This window comes from Anomaloglossus baeobatrachus, chromosome 9, assembly GCF_048569485.1.
Source record: "Anomaloglossus baeobatrachus isolate aAnoBae1 chromosome 9, aAnoBae1.hap1, whole genome shotgun sequence".
Lineage (NCBI taxonomy): Eukaryota > Metazoa > Chordata > Amphibia > Anura > Aromobatidae > Anomaloglossus > Anomaloglossus baeobatrachus.
This window is the reverse complement of record NC_134361.1, coordinates 92,067,308-92,082,907: the sequence shown is the minus strand read 5'-3', so window position 1 is coordinate 92,082,907 and position 15,600 is coordinate 92,067,308. Positions and strand designations below refer to the sequence as shown.

Genomic DNA, 15,600 nt, shown 5'->3' with positions numbered 1-15,600 from the left:
TGGAGTTGGATTCCCGTGTAAGGGCTGTGCAGTACATCCTGCAAAGAAAGAAACAGCTATTGAAAAGTCATCTTATAGAAAACAATGACCGACAGTAGCCGTGGTGTCACCAGCTTAAAATGTAAAAAAAACAAAGCACATGAGCTTATTCTTCGGAGAGGAAGTTTTGACTGTGCAGTTGGAGATTCCTGATTAGGGCCTGATGACATACTCAGCGCTGGGTGCTCTGCCATTGGTGAGGTGAGAGCAGGCTATGCTGTGTCTGATCTCAGAGCACAGCCCTGCCCTGAGCTTGGAAACAAGATACATTTCATGTCAGGCAGCTCTCAACTCCACACCCCTGCCTACAACTCCCACTCCTGTTCCTCATCCCAGAGCTCCTGGCCGAAAACACGTGGATTCCTCTCCCTGGATTACACTGCCCTCTTGTTATTATTCATTCATCTCTGCTCCCCTTCTGATTTATACTAAAGCCCTTTTGATATAGTTTGAACATTTTCGCTTTTCTTTACCTCTAAGTTGGTGTGCGTACAGGATTGTTGTATGGATTGGAAGAAGAAAACTTTTGGTGGAAATTTTGGAATTACCAGGATGTTACAGTGCAGCTGATGGGATCTGCGGTGTCTCCTGGGTCTGGAGCTGTGATTGACAGCAAATATGCAGAGCTATCCCTGACAGCTTGTGGCGAAGCTGCTCCAGCTTGAATCTTGTGAGGTAATGTGTAAGTGTGAATGATGACTGAGTCTTATTACAGCTTTTCCCCTGCCGGGAGAGAGTCCTGGGTTAACCTGGTTCCATATGATGAGGACAATATAGCCACATTGCTATTTCTATCAAGTTTGCAAAGTTCTAAAGAGAATTCAGAGCACAGTTGTTATATATATGTCAGTGTCAACGTATCGTTTACAGATGTGGACTTGGACTATTCCGGCATCTGATCCCAAATACCAGGAATACTTTTGGGGTCATGCATCAATGCTGTCGTTGCTATGAAATGAAGCACTTATTTAATTTATCGCGTTCACTGATTGTGCACTGGGTTATTTAGGATCACACATGATACTCAATGACGTAGATGGACGTTATGGGTCAGATCTGTGTGACGTAACTGTCCTTTTATTCATTAGCGCTTTTTCTTGCGGTATTAAAGTGAATGTCTAACTAGAAGAGAAGGAAAATATTATTGTTATTGGTATGTGATAGAATAAATGCAAATATTTGTTTACAAATACACAAAAGATTGCAGGATAGGGGATAAATGTATAATGGCTGGGGGTTCATTTTCTGGGACCCATCTTTAAAACAGGGGTCTCCAAGTTCCCTGTGACAATGGAATGTGCATGCCTGACTACCTCCCCAATCAATGTCTAAGGGGTCAGTGGTCCTGAATGCTCACTAACACATTATTTAGACCCACTGAAGTGAATGAAGCGGTGGTCATGCATATGCTCTCTAGCAACTTTTGGATACCCCATAATTGGGAACTCAGAGATCGGACCATACATTTATCACCTAAACTGTGGATTCCTTTTGATTGGACAAGCACCTTAATTAATTTATTACTAAATTAATTTAAAAAAATAATGAATAATGGAAATTTAATTTACTAATTTAACCTGCTTAATATTTGATAGATAAGTATATATATATATATATATATATATATATATATATATATATATATATATATATATATATATATATATATACTGTATTTCCCAGAAGAAATCGATTCAATCATTGACTGTGGGGAGGACTTCATTCATTTATGTGGAAAACAATTCTAAAATAATAGGAGGAACATGTCACAAGTATTACTTTAGCCATGTATTTTATTTTTATTTTTTTAATTCTGGGTAGCGCATATTGTAAAAATAAATTATAGGAACCGGCCCTGTTAATCTGGGTGTAGCATTAGTCATTGTGAGTGAAAATAGTCATTGTGGAAAAAAAAATTGTTAGCAAAGTTAAGCTGAGTTAAGTTTTAATAATATGTATCCTAACTCCATGTGCGACATCAGTGTCTGCCCCTTGTAATGGTTCCAAGGGGCACACAAAAGTGGCAAGCACAAAAGATTTTTGGAGAGAGGGGCTAGACTTTTTTAATGAAGGTTTAATGACTCTCTAAAACAATAAATACAGAATAAAGGCAAAGTTAATAAGATTTACGGTTCAAGTCAATCAGGTCAAAAAGACAGCAAACTTTTCCAATGAGCCAAGGCAGATGCCCATTCATCTATCCACGGAAGGGAATCAGAAGTTCAAGGAGTAAACAATTGGGCCATTGGTTCCCAGTGCCTGAGTTTCTGAGTCTAGAAGAGGCAAAAAATAGTTATTGGCATGTTTTATTTTCAGAAAATGATTTGCGGGAACTTAATAAGAAGAACAGGAACCAAGACAAATCCCATTACACTGGGGACCCTTTCATCCTTTGTTGGATGATTAACTTCTAGATTCCTTCGGTGGTTATTATAACAATTATCTGTAACACAATTGTAAGGGCACATTTTTCACAAGTTGAATATTAATAAAATATTTTGTTCTATTTCCCTAAATTGCTCCCTTGCATAGGAATGACTGTGTGAACTACTATATAGTGCATGTGCTGAACTTATAACACTACAACAAGTTCCTTCCAGCCTTGAACACAAAGACTTAAATCATTAGGGGAGTTGTTATTAACGTCAACAAAGACATTTTGAGCAGTCCTCTCCCTACCGGCTTCCGTTTTCCACGGTACGTGAGCATCCAGCACAATTCTAACTGTTTTAAAGGGCTACAGATCCTGTAGGCAACCTTCTATCCTTGTGAGCAAGCAAGTGGTTAACGCTAAAGGCCTATAAATGGAAAGCTGAACAATAGGTCATAAACGTATTTCCCCTGAATGTTATAGAAGAATTCCACCCAATAGAATATGCTTACAGCAAGAATGATAAAATATGTAACATAGTAAAGTAGCCAATGACAGAATTTTATTTATATACTTTATATGATTATTTATATTTTAGTGTCCGCCATGTTCATGGAGTGTGACTTCTTGAGTGGGGTAATATTTGATTCACATTGATTAACTGGAAGGTAATAGCGGGTATGTTGGTTCATCATATGAGTGCAATATGGTGCATTGGGCGGCACGGTGGCTCAGTGGTTAGCACTGCAGTCTTGCAGCTCTGGGTTCTGGGTTCAAATCCCACCAAGGACAACATCTGCAAGGAATTCAATGTTTTCCCTGTGTTTGCGTGGGTTTTCTCCGGTTTCCTCCCACACTGCAAAGACAGTGGACCTTAGATTGTGAGCCCCCATGGGGACAGTGTTGCTGATGTATCTAAAGCGCTATGGAATCAATAGCGCTATATAAGTGAATATTATTATTATTATCTTCTGCTCACCGGGCTCCATTCTCTTCTGATGCTCTCTCAGGCCCCCTTCACACGTCTGTGAAACACGTCCGTGTTTGGTCCGTTTCCGTATATACCGGAGACACGGACAAACATGCACCAAGGTTAATCTATGATTGTGGTCACACGTGCGTTATTTCATTATGTCCGTGTGTGCGTGTCCGTGATCCATATGTGTTTGCGTTTTGCACGGATGCATGTCCGTTATCTGCACGGAGCACGCACACGTGGACACAATGAAAGTCTATGGGTATGTGCACACACGTTAGTAAACACGTATGCATCTACCTATAGTTCGTGTCCGTTTGGTGTTTTTATTTCTAGTGATGTCGGCCATTCTTTCTATTTCTGTGTATGTGGGTCAATCTCCCTGAGTCCGTCGGTCGGTCTCTCTGTCTCTCTGTCGGTCTCTCTGTCTGTCTGTCCCTCTCTCACAGTCTGTCGGTCAGTTTCCCCCCCTCTCTCATACTTACCGTTTCCCCGATCCCCGACGCGGCGCTGCACGGCAGTCACACTGCTGCGGCGGCTTTTACTATTTTGAAAAAGCCGGCCGCTCATGAAACAATCTCGTATTCCCTGCTTTCCCCGCCCACCAGCGCCTATGATTGGTTGCAGTGAGACACGCCCCCACGCTGAGTGACAGGTGTCTCACTGCACCCAATCACAGCAGCCGGTGGGCGTGTCTATACAGTGCAGTAAAAAAAAATAAATAATTAAAAAAAAGGCGTACGGTCCCCCCCAGTATTAATACCAGCCAGATAAAGCCATACGGCTGAAGGCTGGTTTTCTCAGGATGGGGAGCTCCACGTTATGGGGAGCCCCCCACCCTAACAATATCAGTCAGCAGCCGCCAAGAATTGCCGTATACATTAGATGCGATAGTTCTGGGACTGTACCCGGCTCTTCCCGATTTGCCCTGGTGCCTTGGCAAATCGGGGTAATAAGGAGTTAGTGGCAGCCCATAGCTGCCACTAAATCCTAGATTAATCATGTCAGGCGTCTCCCCGAGATACCTTCCATGATTAATCTGTAAATTACAGTAAATAAATACACACACACCTGAAAAAATCATTTATTAGAAATAAAAAACACAAACATATACCCTGGTTCAACAATTTAATCAGCCCGAAAAAGCCCTCCATGTCCGGCGTAATCCAGGATGGTCCAGCGTCGCTTCCAGCTCTGCTGCATGGAGGTGACAGGTGCTCCAGAAGACACCGCCGCTCCGGTCAACTTCACGCAGCTAATGAAGACAGCCGCGCGATCAGCTGAGCTGTCACTGAGGTTACCCGCTGTCACTGGATCCAGCGTTGACAGCGGGTAACCTCAGTGACAGCTCAGCTGATCGCGCGGCACTCTTCATTTGCCGCGTGGAGGTGACAGGAGCGGCGGTGTCTTCTGCAGCTCTGGTCACCTCCATGCAGCAGAGCTGGAAGCGACGCTGGACCATCCTGGATTACGCCGGACATGGAGGGCTTTTTCGGGCTGATTAAATTGTTGAACCAGGGTATATGTTTGTGTTTTTTATTTCTAATAAAGGATTTTTTCTGGTGTGTGTGTTTATTTACTGTAATTTACAGATTAATCATGGAAGGTATCTCGGGGAGACACCTGACATGATTAATCTAGGATTTATTGGCAGCTATGGGCTGCCATTAACTCCTTATTACCCCGATTTGCCAAAGCACCAGGGCAAATCGGGAAGAGCCGGGTACAGTCCCAGAACTGTCGCATCTAATGTATGCGGCAATTCTGGGCGGCTGCTGACTGATATTATTAGGGTGGGGGGCTCCCGATAACGTGGAGCTCCCCATCCTGAGAATACCAGCCTTCAGCCGTATGACTTTATCTGGCTGGTATTAATATTGGGGGGGGACCGTACGCCGTTTTTTTAAATTATTTATTTATTTATTTTACTGCACAGTATAGACACGCCCACCGGCTGCTGTGATTGGGTGCAGTGAGACACCTGTCACTCAGCGTGGGGGCGTGTCTCACTGCAACCAATCATAGGAGCCGGTGGGCGGGGAAAGCAGGGAATACGAGATTGTTTAATGAGCGGCCGGCTTTTTCAAAATAGTAAAAGCCGCCGTAGCAGTGTGAATGCCGTGCAGCGCCGCGCCGGTGATCGGGGATCGGTGAGTATGAGAGAGGTGGGGAAACTTCAGTCACTCGGGGGATTAGTGGTCACCGGTGAATCCTTCACAGGTGACCACTAATCAGTACTCGACACAGACAGAGCCGCGGTATGAGGATGAAGTCGGGTGAAGTTCACCCGAGTTCATTCTCATCGCGCAACTCTGTCGGCTGTCAGCCGACATTTATAAACGACATTGTGCATCACACACACGGACATTCCACACGGACATTCCACGTACACATACACGTTCATTCCACATGCACACACGGACATTCTACACACAAACACGGCTAGCATACGCAATTCACACTGATGCCACACGGACCAAAAAATCGGACACAAAAACGGGACACGGACCCGAAAAACGGCCCGTAACACACGTGCGTGTTTTTCACGGACGTGTGAAGGGGGCCTCAGTAGGTTGAGACACAGAAAAGAAAGGGGATTACGGCTTTCATAAGCGGGCTTTACACGCTACGATATCGTTAATGAATTATCGTCGGGGTCACGGTGTTTGTGACGCACATCCGGCGTTATTAACGAGATCGCAGTGTGTGACACTTATGAGCGACCTTAAACGACCGCAAAAGCGGTCAAAATTGTTTGCCGCGGAGAGGTCGTCCTAAAACAAAAAATTGTTCTCTGCTTATTAGCGATGTTGTTCGTCATTCCTGCGGCAGCACACATCGCTGTGTGTGACACCGCAGGAGCGATGAACATCTCCTTACCTGCCTCCACCAGCAATGCAGAAGGAAGGAAGTGGGTGGGATGTTACGTCCCGCTCATCTCTGCCCCTCCGCTTTTATTGGACGCCTGCCGTGTGATGTCGCTGTAAAGACGCACGAACCACCCCCTTAGAAAGGAGGCGGATCGTCGGCCAGAGCGATGTCGTAGAGCAGGTATGTGCGTGTGACGCTGCCGTAGCGATAATGTTCGCTACGGCAGCGATCACCACATATCGGCCGTACGACGGGGGCGGGTGCTATCGCGCTCGACATCGCCAGCAAATGCTAGCAATGTCGCAGCGTGTAAAGCCCACTTAAATTGTTGACCTGCAGTTGTTACACTTGAAAAAAAATCTATACAGTATATATATATAATGGAACTTTACTGCACATGTATATGTGTGTGTGTGTATATATATATATATATATATATATATATATAGTAAATGGAACTTTTTGATTCTAAATATAATTTGTATTTTTGAGGGCTCATGTTGTCCATCACAAAATAATCTCTACCACAGACACAAAATATGCACATACTTTACTATTACCAGTTACCATCCTTTTTATTGTCGCTGGCAGTGGTCGCCTTTGTTCCATCATTTGCTTTGGTCCATCCCGTGTCAGAGAAGCATAGTATGGGTCTGGCTCACACTTTCCACAATGACTGTGACAGCCACTTTGGAAAACGAGAAAGTGGCCCCAAAGCTTGGGAACAGCGACAGCAGGGATAAAAAAAGAGGATGCAGGATTGGTGTCTATACATATAGGCACACTTTATGAATCTGATGCAGAATTTGTTTAAAGAGACCATGTCATCTTCATTTTTTAAGAGCGTACCATTCTCCAGCCTCCCATCCTCCTGCTTGCCAGGTGGTGATGCTCTACTTATTGACTGACAGTTCGGACCAGTGGCATCCTTGCACTAATGACCTGTACTGTGCATTCTCTATTGCTGCTTGAATATCTTTGTACCTCTGTAGAACTGGAGAATCACAGGGCCCCTAAATAATGGAGGATGTCATGCCAGTCATATGCACCATCCCTTGAGTGACCACCCGACCACCTCCTACACGCCCATACACAGTTGGATTTCTGGGTCACTGGGTGCAATGTAGGAAGAAGAGTGATTAGACCACTGAAAAATTTGCTATACCGTGCACCAAGAAAGGGGATTATATAGACAGGTGAGTGTCGCACTAATTATGGAGGTGGTCAACACCTCTCCAGAACCCCCAGATGAAGCAGAACATGAAACGTGAGTTGGGGAACTGGACAGTGTGGCTACAAGTTGACAGGCTTGGACTTTGATGGGCATTGGCCATATCTTGTTGCATGCATTTGAAGAATATGTCATTTTTTTATGTTGGCGTACATATTGACTGGTATTATGCACCTGATATGCTTTGTTTTAAGTTAATGAAGTTTTTTTTACCTTATTTTGTAGCATTCTTTGATATATTGCTGTATTTCATATATTTTGGGGTACCATGCTTGGGTATGCTCCCTTGTTCAAAGCTTATCCACTTGATATACACTGGTGAGCAAAAGGGTTACAATGTTTTGAACTTTTGGACTCCATATCTCACCATCCACTACAGCTTTGAGTGTGAGACTAGCTTCATTTTATCGACAATCATCTTGGCTATCTCATACATAAATTTGAATTGCAACTATTTAGTATATGATTAGGTATGTAGATTCTTATGTCACTGCATTGTTACTGTTTTGCTCCTAAAAATCTGAATTTTAACCTGTATTTTTTGTTAGTATTTAGTAAATCCACCGTTGGCTTTCAACACTGCCTGAATCCTTCTGGGCATGCTCTCGATTAGATTTAATCATCTCTTGACTGAAATCTGATCCCAGATCTCTTCTACACATTCCCAATGTTCGTGCATACTAATCAACCTTCTTGGGTTTTTACAGCTTTTTATTCAACTCTTTATTCAACCCCCATATCATCAGACTTCGTCCACTGAACTTGACAGTTCTTTCAATTTCTTCATCCCTTAGCCCCTTTTTCCTTGTTTCTTCCAGACCCATTTGCACCCATGAAAGCCTAGTTTATTGACTTTTGTCTTATTGCTCCACATCACCTGTTTCTAATCTTCTACTGTCCACGTTTTGTACTTTATTGCAAACTCAAGCCAACACTTCTTATGAAGACATTGAAGTCAAGGCTTCTTTACCTTTTCTCGGGACAACATTCCAAACTTGTGTAAAGTGTGTTGCACGGTGCTCGCATTGACATCTGTGATCTCACTATTACGAAGCATACAAGCCACCTCCACTACCGTGTTTGTCACGCCATAGTTGAAAGACCTTCTGATGGGCCAATTTGCTGACTCCAATATTTTGCCTGGACGCCCTCCTCTTGGCTTTTGAATAGATGGGTGGAATTTAAATCATATTCTTCCAAGTGTCATTGCATTCACATGATGCTGTTTGGCAATTTCCTTGGCCTAGAGACCGCTTTCGATAAATTGGATGATGTGGTGTCTCATTTCTTGGGAAATCTTCTTCATGGCTGCTCCTTAATTCAAAACAGTGACCTTTCTCTTGTTAATTAACCTAATAACACACTGAACTATTAGGGAATGTGAGAACAGGTTGCAATTCGTGGTATACAGGATGAAAAAGGTTTTTGCACCATCAGGAGCAAAACAGTAAGAATACAGTGACAAGAATCTGCATAACTAATCATATGCTAAATAGTTGCAAATCAAATGTAAGTATGAGATAGCCAAGATGATTGTCTATAAAGTGAAGGTAGTCTCAATTTGGAAGCTGTAGTGGATGACGAGATATGGAGCCTGAAAGATAAAGTTTCTAAACATTGTTACCCTTTTGCTTGTCAATGTGTCATTGATTGACTCTCTTTACTGACAGTTTTTTGTCTATGGCTCAGCACCACAAATGACAACCATTATGATTTGAGTATGGTCACAAATCAGCCACTCACTGTATCATAAGCATGCTGTGAGTAACAGCTCAGGTACCCAATAGATGGCAGGAGCGGGCTGGACTGTCAAGATTCAGAATGACGGAAAAGCATTTCAATCTGGGATTAAAGCGCATGGATTGCGTTGAAGACTTATCATGGACTTCTGTTCTTCTTCCAGGTGTTGCCATTCTGGGTGATTACCTGGCTATTTAGCTGACTGCATTGGTCAGATGACTGCCAGTTGTACTGTAGCTTTAATCTTGGTGGGGTCTGCGTGCCTTCATCATGTGCTCAGTCTCTAAACTGTGTTTGCCTTACCTCTAACCTCACTTCTGAGTACCCATTTGCCTTGTCCCTTTGTTTTGATCTGCTACTTTCCCGGACCTTTTGACTACCCATTGTATGATGATGCTTTGTTTGAGAATTTCAGTGCATCCTGGGATACTCAAAACAAAGGTCATCAGGGGTCAGAGGCTGTGATCACTGCCACAGCCTCTGCCCTTTTCACAAAGCAAAGTGTCATCTGTGACACTTGTTTCAGGGGCTGGGCTAGTCTCTGTGAGCTGTCATTGTGGGATGTGCACAATGACAGCGCGCTCTGTGTTGCCAACTCACTTCAGTAGTAATGAGCTGGCAACAAAACAGAGCGCACTGTGAGTGTGCAGTGTCACAGCATCTGGAGGTATGCCGAGACCAGTGCCACCCCGCGCTGGTCTCTGAACACCAGGTTTCCTGACACTGTGCACTGACTTTGTTGCCAGCTTGTTACTACTAAACTAAGGTAACACAGAGCATGCTGTCACTGTGCAAATCACACAGTGGTAGTGCACAGTGACCGGAACAGGTATTGAAATGAGTGATAACACTTCATTTCAGGGAGGAGTAGAAGCTGTGGCATTGATTTGGGCCTCTGCCCCCCGATGACGCTTTGTTTGAGTATCCCAGGATGCACTGGTATTCTCAAATGAAGCGTCATAAGAGTGGAAGTAGGTAAAAAAAAAAATCAATGGTAGTTAGATAGTGTAGTTAGGGAAGGGTAATGAAATTTTAATGTAGCCATCTAAGAAATTAGTTTAGATTGGGGCAATAAATAGATGGGAATTTAGATTGAAAATTCTTCAGCCTTTTGGACCACCCCTTTAACTATGCAATTATGAAATTATTGTAATCTCACTTCTAATGATAAGGAGCGTGCAGAAAACTCTATCTGAAAGGACAGAAGGGTTGAGTTTAAAAAAAAACCCAGTGGCAGGTGTGAAAATTGCAAGATTACTAATTTATTATTTTTTTTCGAAATAAAGATTATAATAATCTGTCAGATTCTAACATGGTACAGATTATCGACCAGTGTAAATGGGCCTTTTGTGATAAATGCTACTTGCGCTGGAGTGTTGTTCAGATTTGTTTCTGGCCTTGATTCCGGCCCAGTCCTGCGCAGCCAGCCTAATCCCACACTGTAGGCCTTATCACATTGCAGCATCAGATGATCTCAGTTCCCCTTTACAATAGGTGACATCAGAGTATTGAAATTCAAGCACTGGCTTCCAACTTGGCAAACATATTTACACCTAGACAAACATACCATCTGCATATGGAACAATTCAAGTTGGCACAATATGACAATGGCATATAATGTATTCTTCAATGGACTCATACATGGTCAGAGTGTATTTTACTCAGCTGGACACTATATCCAGAAGGGTATATATCCAGAGATGAGTTTCCCATGACTCTGTTTGCTTTGTACATGTAGAGTTAGCATGGTATGTATAAACAATGGTATGTATAAACAATGGCATGGAAAATGTCTCAAAAGACCTGATGTTGCCATACTAACCAGCCAAGCATTACAATCCATCTAAGTGTCTATGTGTGTGAATGGTGCACCCAACCTACTATCTGGATCATGACAACAGTCTTCTAACCTGGATGTTTGATCTCTATGTAAAGTGGTTGATTTCAGTAAATGTACTGAATGAATAATGATACTGACTATATCTTTGTGAATCCTCCAATTTTTCTCCCACATTCTTCTGAATTTAATGGAGGTCGAAAGTAGCTAGCTTTTGCTATTATTTTTATTCCCGCAGCTCCTTGTCATGAATGCCCCCCCCAGGAGAGACCTCAGTCAAGTCTAAAATCAGAAAGTCACAGTGCCTTGTTGCTTGCAGATGACAGCTTCTTGCTAGTAGTACTGTAAAGGGTGCTTTACACGCTGCAACATCGCTAACGATATATCGTCGGGGTCACGTCGTTAGTGACGCACATCCGGCTTCGTTAGCGACATCGCAGCGTGTGACACCAAGGAGCGACGATCAACGATCGCAAAAGCGTCAAAAATTGTTGATTGTTGACACATCGCTCCTTTTCATAATATCGTTGGTGGCGCATGCCGCTGGTTGTTCGTCGTTCCTGCGGCATCACACATCGCTATGTGTGCTGCCGCAGGAATGACGAATATCTCCTTACCTGCATCCACCGGAAATGAGGAATGAAGGAGGTGGGCGGCATGTTCTGTCCGCTCATCTCCGCCCCTCCTCTGCTATTGGGCGGCCGCTTAATGATGTCGCAGTGACGTCGCTATGATGCCGAGCGCACCTCCCCCTTGAAGGAGGGATTGTTCGGCGGTCACAGCGATGTCGCTGAATAGGTTTGTGCATTTGACGCTGCCGTAGCGATAATGTTCGCTACTGCAGCGATCACCAAATGTCGCACGAACGACGGGGGCGGGTGCTTTGGCGCACAACATCGCTAGCTATCGCTAGCAATGTCGTAGCATGTAAAGCATCCTTAAGAGTTAAGCATCCTTTCCTGCCTGGCTACTGGCTGTAGCTTTTAATCCCAGGTGCAGCTCTTTGCGATTACTCCCCTTCACTATATTAAAGTCATGTGCCTGATCAGCTGATGTTGATGATAGAAATTGAATCCTAATTTCTATGTAATCCACTTTGTAAGGAGTCTGCTCTGGAAGAAGTTTTTTGTGTTATGTACAGCTGTGGTGTTAGCTGCATTGAAACTGCTTGGAGTGTTTTCCCTTTTCATGTCTATTTCCCCTGTCTGTTTTCCTGCCCTTGTGCTTCTGTATTGTAGAGGCGAGACTAGTGCTCTTGTCAGCCTGTTCACTAGTCAGGGTGAGTTTAGGGCAATCGAAGGCTTAGGAATATGGTTAGCGATGGGGTGAAAAAACCCATATAGGGACATTAGGGAGAATAGGGTATGGCTGCAGGTAAGTACAGGTGGTGACCCCATTCCCCTCACTCTAGTGCCAGAGCCCTCAGTTGTATCATGCTCCCTGTGTGCCCTATGTGGTGTCACACCTGCTGGGGGGTTTTCTGGTATCTGGCACTCCATGAGTAATCAGTTTGTTCAATATGGCTCCAAAAATAGTGCTAATTTTTCTGGTCTTTACCAAGTGGGCGTGGCTTAGAGAGTAATTATGAAGAGCAGCCTAAAGACACTACCACAAAGAATCCTGTGAGTTCCAGCCCCCCAGTAAATACTCAAAAGCATAACACTAAATAAAAAGGCCTATATCTGTGGAAATGTAAAGCAGATTGTTAAAAAACAAAAAATTGCATAAAGTAAATAAAGTAAGATTAAAAACTGACCACTTTGGATCTAATGACGAAAGCCTATTTACAAGGGTCGATCATTGCCCCATATAAGCATGACAGTGATCAAAATGTTTCCACGATGTTAACAGCACATCATGGAAACCCCACACAGCTCTTCAATACTTTCAACTCCCTCCTTCGCCCACCACTGCCCCCTCCAACCTCCCTCATTTCCGCAGAAGAATTTGCCACATATTTCAAAGAAAAGATCGACCAAACCAGACAAGTCTTTTCTGCTCAACCACCACAACTCCTTCATATAACAGACCACTGCTCCTCCCCCATAAACTTCCTCTCCACTATCACCGAAGAAGAGCTTGCACATCTTCTCTCAAAAGCGCACCTCACCACCTGCGCACGTGATCCCATCCCAACCCACCTCCTCCCCAACCTCACCACTATCCTAATTCCAGCCTTAACCCATCTCTTCAACCTATCTTTAACAACTGGTACCTTCCCTTCTGCCTTTAAACATGCAACAGTCACACCCATCCTAAAGAAACCTTCCCTCGACCCAACCTCTGCTGCCAGCTATCGCCCCATATCGCTACTCCCATTCGCCTCAAAACTCCTGGAACAGCACGTCCATGCTGAACTTTCCTCCCACCTCTCCTCTAACTCTCACTTTGACAACCTACAGTCCGGCTTCCGTCCACATCATTCCACTGAAACTGCCCTGACAAAAATCACAAATGACTTACTTACTGCCAAAGCTAACAACCACTTCTCTATACTCCTACTTCTAGACCTATCCTCAGCTTTTGACACTGTTGACCACTCCCTCCTACTACAGATCCTCTCTTCCCTTGGTGTCAGAGACCTCGCCCTCTCTTGGATCTCTTCATACCTCTCCAACCGCACTTTTACTGTCTCCCACTCCCACACAACCTCTTCATCCCGTCCTCTCTCTGTTGGTGTCCCTCAAGGCTCTGTCCTGGGACCATTACTTTTTTCTATCTATACATTTGGCCTGGGACAACTCATAAAGTCCCATGGCTTCCAGTACCACCTATATGCCGATGACACTCAGATCTACCTCTCTGGTCCAGATGTCACTTCTCTGCTGTCCAGAATCCCAGAGTGCCTATCTGCTATATCTTCCTTCTTCTCCTCTCGCTTCCTAAAGCTCAATGTGGCCAAAACTGAGCTGATCATCTTTCCTCCATCTCCCCTACACTCTCTACCTGATCTATCTATTACAATAAATAACATCACGCTCTCCCCAGCACCCAAAGTTCGGTGCCTCGGAGTGACCTTTGACTCTGCCTTGTCCTTCATACCACACATTCAATCCCTCACCACCTCCTGTCGTCTTCAACTCAAAAATATTTCCAGAATCCGTCCCTTCATCAATTCTCAATCTACAAAAATGCTAGTGCATGCTCTCATAATCTCCCGCCTCGACTACTGCAACATCCTCCTATGTGGTCTCCCTGCTAACACGCTCGCCCCTCTCCAGTCCATCCTTAATGCTGCTGCCCGACTGATCCACCTCTCGCCTCACTACCACCCCGCTTCTCCTCTCTGCATGTCCCTTCACTGGCTCCCAATCTTCCATCGTATCCAATTCAAACTACTAATACTGACTTACAAAGCCATCCACAACTTGTCTCCTCCATATATCTCTGAACTAATCTCTCGCTACACTCCAAAACGTAATCTCCGGTCCTCCCAAGATCTCCTTCTATCCTCCTCTCTCATTCGCTCCTCATGCAACCGTCTCCAAGACTTCTCCCGAACATCCCCAGTCTTCTGGAACTCACTGCCTCAACACATCAGATTATCTACTACACTTGCAAACTTCAAACGGAACCTAAAGACTCATCTGTTCAGAAATGCCTATAACCTTGAATGACCTCACTGCCCCACCACCGTGCGGAGCTGCCGCCCCACCACCGTGCGGAGCTGCCGCCCCACCACCGTGCGGAGCTGCCGCCCCACCACCGTGCGGAGCTGCCGCCCCACCACCGTGCGGAGCTGCCGCCCCACCACCGTGCGGAGCTGCCGCCCCACCACCGTGCGGAGCTGCCGCCCCACCTACACCCCACCTACTGTCTCCTCCCCATAATCCTATAGAATGTAAGCCCGCAAGGGCAGGGCCCTCTTCCCTCTGTACTAGTCTGTCTACTGTAACTTGTACATGTATTTTGTATGTAACCCCCTTCTCATGTACCGCACCATGGAATCAATGGTGCTCTATAAATAAATAATAATAATAATAATGGAAAGTCCTTAATGAACCGCAATTAACTTGATATATCATACGTTTTTGCTCATTGTAGGCGCAGAAACCTGTTTATACATTTAGACCTCTGTGTGTGTGATAATGGGATTTGATTGGAGACACATATTGATGTGAACAGTTACATACTGTTTACGTACTATACTGACCTAAGCCTTAATCCGTAAGTAAAAGAAGTGCCAGACGAAAAAACGATAATGAATAATTTCTATGGGATAATGAATTATATATGATTTTAATCCATGTTCGCTCTTTTCTGTCTGTCTTGTTCTGCAGGTTGAGGCCTGTCATTGTATAGCTTGGAGCTTTGTTTCTGAAAGCATATTTAATAGTGACATTCCTGTGCTTATGCTTCAGTTGGCCAACATATATATTGACCAGAATATTCTCAATTTTTGCATATTCTCAGTTTTTGAAAGGAGTACTTAACTTTTTTCCTTTTTAAAACCACACAAGAAATTCTGACAAGAAATAAAAAAAATATTCAAATGTTTATTGTTCACATTTTAAAAGAATTACATTAAAATAGTG

At 44.0% G+C, this 15,600-nt stretch overlaps 1 protein-coding gene across 1 annotated transcript in view; it reads left to right on the top strand.

Annotated features, from left to right (window-relative positions):
* The first annotated feature begins 597 nt into the window (after nucleotides 1–597).
* Nucleotides 598–15,600, top strand: part of ARHGEF9 (Cdc42 guanine nucleotide exchange factor 9) — a 602,462-nt gene continuing 587,459 nt past the window's right edge. Inside the window, exon 1 of the mRNA XM_075323881.1 lies at nucleotides 598–714. The gene's annotated coding sequence lies outside the window, so the exon portion shown is untranslated. The remainder of the gene's footprint in view (nucleotides 715–15,600) is intronic.